Source organism: Bison bison, unplaced genomic scaffold (assembly GCF_000754665.1).
Source record: "Bison bison bison isolate TAMUID 2011002044 unplaced genomic scaffold, Bison_UMD1.0 scf7180017864097, whole genome shotgun sequence".
NCBI lineage: Eukaryota > Metazoa > Chordata > Mammalia > Artiodactyla > Bovidae > Bison > Bison bison.
Window position 1 is genome coordinate 1590717 of NW_011494669.1, and position 4314 is coordinate 1595030.

Below are 4314 nucleotides of genomic sequence, written 5' to 3' on the forward strand. Positions count from 1 at the left end.
GGTTGTTCTTGGTTGGGCTGTGGCGGCGCGGCTGCTCCGGTCCTAAGGCTTTTCTTAGGGCTTTCGACCCGCCCCCCGTGATGTCAGCCGCCGTTTGTCCTCCCTTTCCCGTCTTCGCGGAGCTTGCAAAGATAAATAATCCAACAGAATTGCGCTTAGTTGCTAAAAATACTCAAATACAGCTGCGTTCAATGGCATTCAGATATGCAATTACGCAATGACACGTAGTAATTTCTATGCCTACAGGATTACGTTCTGATGTTTTAAGGGACGTACAATTTATATACGATACAATGCACAGAGCTTCAGTGCAGAGTTTCTACGAGTTTTGACAACTCAGTTTATGGATTATCACCATCCCCAAACAAGAGAGAATATTTCCATCATCACCAGAAACAGCTCCTTCGCAATCAAGTCAGAAGTACTCGTGTTTTTAATACATACAATAAATTGCGTCTGTGTGTTTTAATAAAGACAAATGTGGCTGCATTTAAAAAAAAATCTTTAAAAAGCGACATACCTTTCCTACTTCGGAACTTTTCTTTCTGCCGGCGCGCTCTATTGATCTAACTAGCAGCGATCCGCAAACTAACCTTTCTTACATGGAACCGCGCAGGTAGCTGGCCGCCAACCGTGGCGATCTGCGCAGAAAATCAGCCGGGAAGGGTAGCGGGTCGGGAACTCCTCCAGTTCCCGTATCTTTCCCGGGCGGGCTCGCGGAAAGCTCCAGACCCTACCGCACGCAGACTCCCTCGGAGGAGCCCCCCAAAACCCGGCCGGAGGGTCTTCCCTTTGCGGTACGCCCGAGTCGCCCAAAGCAGCGACGGGAACCGGGAGGTACTGCGGCGAGAGAGGGGACAGCGACTTTTAGCCTTCGCGTTACCAAAAAAAAAAAAAAAAAGTCAAGGGCTGGATTTAATATCCAGAGCCTGCCCACCCAAATTTGGCTAAAAGCCGCTGCATCTCATTTGGGATGAGAGCAGTACAATCAGTAAACCACCCACTTTGAGGGGAAAAGGGAAGATTTTTGCGTTCCCTGAAGCCTACGGGGAGGCTGTTGATTGAACAGATGATGTCGCGCCCTCCTAGCGCTTCCCTTTGCTGGCTCCGCGACGCCAACTTGCCCCACGTCCTTGACCCCGCCATCCCCCAAACCATCCCTGGTGCTGCGAGCCCAGCGGCGAGGCCACCCCCACCTCTGCGTTTCTCCGCCATCAGCAGTGGTCAACTGGCCGGGATTGAGCCTGAGAAAGTCGGTCTTAGGAGAGCTCAGATGGGTCGTGGCTGGGCCGGGAGAGGGGTGGGGTGTGTGTGACCCCAGGCCTTGCAAGAAGAGCAACCTCCGCGTTTGACCCGGGGGCCTGACGAAAGAGACGTCTAGAGGGTAGAAGTTTGAGATGGAAACTGAAGCCAAGGGTCACTCCTAATCCTAGCTTTGTCCATTCTTGTGTCTATGAGGTTGGGACCAGCGCCTCGCTCCAGGAAGTTCTGCTTTATCTTAACCCCCCTTTCCAAAGGGAAATAACAATCATACCCATCTCATGAGGCTACTGCAAGCATTAAATGAGAAAATAGTAATAATGATATTGTTAAAGTTACCCTGTAATGTCTGCTAGACATTAAATGAGAAAATAGTAATACTGTTGTTAAAGTTACCATGTACTGTCTGCTAGACAGTAAATGAGAAAATAGTAATAATAATATTGTTAAAGTTATTGTGTAATGTCTGCTAGACATTAAATGAGAAAATAGTAATACTATTGTTAAAGTTACTGTGTACTGTATGCTAGACATTAGCTAAGTGTTTTACTTGAAGTGATTAAATGCAGTCCTTGGAAGAGCTGGGTTTGCCAGCTGCCAAGATTATTTTTGCCATAATCTTAACAGAAGTGAAAATATAGTGCCTGGAGCCCAGTTACAGAATGAAACACCTATTATTTTAAATGCATACTCTACGTTTTACCTAAGGAGCAAGTGAGGAAGCTTGCAATTAAAATCAAAGTCATATAACAAGAAATAAAAGATATAAAGCCATATGTTATACTACAAGGAAATAATAAGTACAACAAAAATACAGACCAATATATAGGCCTAGAAATGAATGATATATAATAGTTCAAATCGTAATATGTAATAATATATCAATATGTAAGTCTCAGACTTACAAATGAATTCTGCTCAGAGGCAAAATATCACTCACATTTGCCATCAACAAAAATTAAATCAACCTTCAAACTTTCAGTTCAGCACATGCTGTTCTTTTGTGGATTCAGCTTTATGCTAGAATGCTTTGGATTCTCTCACAGCTTTTTTTAAGTGGGTGGCTTAATTTGGACTTCATTATTAGATTGCTATCAGGACTGCCTGCTTTGAGCCCCCAGCCTCGACCAACCTGTTCTTTTCCTTACTCGGTTCTTCTGTCCCTCTATCCCTAAACCTGTTAGAATATGCTTTGTAAAACGCTGAGCAGCAAGACCTGGAAGCCGCAGCTTCAGCCTGCTTGGCCCTGGCTCTCCCCTCTAACTTGCAGCACTTTGAAGAACAGCTACCAGCTTCTCTGCCTTTCCAGCCCACAAAGCGGCCCAAGTCCTCCTGTGTACAAATGTAGTTGTCTCAGGGAAAGTGGTCAGTTAACTTCTCATCAGTTGTCCACTCTGTGTCATGGAGGATGCTGAAAAGATAGGCACAACATTTTGACTAGTATCATTCAACTGACTCAAATAAAATTGAGCCCTATTTACTCTTAAGTAGTGCCATTTCCTAAACTGGCATGTACCTTTCCTAAACATGTACCTTTAAACACTTCTAATTTACACAAAATGTCTTTAATTACCTGCTAGATGAATAAGTCTTTTTAGGGCACAGAGTCCATCTCCTAGGATGTTTTTTCAGCGATGTCAAGCATTATACCTTGCATGTAATGAGGTTCAAAAGATATTTGTGTGCTCAATGCTCATTTTAAAATATATTGGCTTTAAGGGTTAAAAAGGAATCATTTTTTCTGGGTCACTAGTTGGTGTCATTTAGGTCTATTTACTTACTGGGATGGTTTTCCATAGAAAGAGATATTTCCTGATGTCTGATGGTATTAATCATAAGGGATTTGATTTAGGTCATTCTTGAATGGTCTAGTGGTTTTCCCTACTTTCTTCAATTTAAGTCTGAATTTGGCAATAAGGAGCTCATGATCTGAGTCACAGTCAGCTCCCGGTCTTGTTTTTGCTGACTGTATAGAGCTTCTCCATCTTTGGCTGCAAAGAATATAATCAATCTGATTTCGGTGTTGACCATCTGGTGATGTCCTTGTGTAGAGTCTTCTCTTGTGTTGTTGGAAGAGGGTGTTTTCTATCACCGGAGCATTCTCTTGGCAAAACTCTATTAGCCTTTGCCCCGCTTCATTCCGTGTTCCAAGGCCAAATTTGCCTGTTACTGCAGGTATTTCTTGACATCCTACTTTTGCATTCCAGTCCCCTATAATGAAAAGGACATCTTTTTTGGGTGTTAGTTCTAAAAGGTCTTGTAGGTCTTCATAGAACCGTTCAACTTCAGCTTCTTCAGTGCTACTGGTTGGGGCATAGACTTGGATTACTGTGATATTGAATGGCTTGCCTTGGAAATGAACAGAGATCATTATGTCGTTTTTGAGATTACATCCAAGTACTGCATTTTGGACTCTTTTGTTGACCATGATGGCTACTCCATTTCTTCTAAGGGATTCCTGCCCACAGTAGTAGATATAATGGTCATCTGAGTTAAATTCACCCATTCCAGTCCATTTTAGTTTGCTAATTCCTATAATGTCAACGTTCACTCTTGCCATCTCTTGTTTGACCACTTCCAATTTGCCTTGATTCATGGACCTGACATTCCAGGTTCCTATGCAATATTGCTCTTTACAGCATCGGACCTTGCTTCTATCACCAGTCACATCCACAGCTGGGTATTGATTTTGCTTTGGCTCCATCCCTTCATTCTTTCTGGAGTTATTTCTCCACTGATCTCCAATAGCATATTGGGCACCTACTGACCTGGGGAGTTCCTCTGTCAGTATCCTATCATTTTGCCTTTTCATACTGTTCATGGGGTTCTCAAGGCAAGAATACTGAAGTGGTTTGCCATTCCCTTCTCCAGTGGACCACATTCTGTCAGACCTCTCCATCATGACCCACCTGTCCTGGGTGGCCCCACATGGCATGGCTTAGTTTCATTGAGTTAGACAAGGCTGTGGTCCTAGTGTGATCAGATTGACTAGTTTTCTGTGATTAGGGTTTCAGTGTGTCTGCCCTCTGATGTCCTCTTGCAACACCTACCATC